The 602-nt window shown below is 28.6% G+C and overlaps 1 pseudogene; it reads right to left on the minus strand.

The window, feature by feature from the left end:
• Positions 1-391: 391 nt before the first annotated feature.
• Positions 392-602, minus strand: part of LOC101571163 — a 1,926-nt pseudogene continuing 1,715 nt past the window's right edge.

Below are 602 nucleotides of genomic sequence, written 5' to 3' on the forward strand. Positions count from 1 at the left end.
TACATCTAATCTTATAGGATTACTAATATAATTATCATTTGTTAATTATATACAAGTGAGTTACTATGGATCTATTTATTTAAGCTTAAGAGATGAATAGCTTGTTTTATAGTTGTTTAGTTTTAAAACATTTTTTAAAATTATAGGAATACATTTTATTTTTAATTTTTAAAGTATAAAAGGTATAACACTTTACACAAATTGTTAACGCTTTAGTTGACACCCAATCTTATACAACATACTTTTCCCCCTCTTCTTGAAAATACTTAAATATACCTGCATCCTTTAAAAGACAGACCAACACACATTAGCATTGAGTAAGTTCTTTAAAGAACAAAATTCTGGAATGCATGTTTATCCTGCCATTAGAAATACTGTATGATACATTCATTTAACTAATATATCTGCCAGAAGAAAAAGAAACAGTTATAATCCCTGGCTCTCCAACTTTTAGGTCTGAATAAAACTTGTCACTTTTCACAATGAAAAAGCAGAAAGTAATATGATAATCAAATGAAGCTAACCTGAAATCATTAAATTCTCTGGAACCCTCAAGAAATGCCCTACATCATTGATCACTTTCCTCTTTGGCCCCATAATCT

Source organism: Octodon degus, unplaced genomic scaffold, assembly GCF_000260255.1.
Source record: "Octodon degus isolate 3935 unplaced genomic scaffold, OctDeg1.0 scaffold00193, whole genome shotgun sequence".
NCBI lineage: Eukaryota > Metazoa > Chordata > Mammalia > Rodentia > Octodontidae > Octodon > Octodon degus.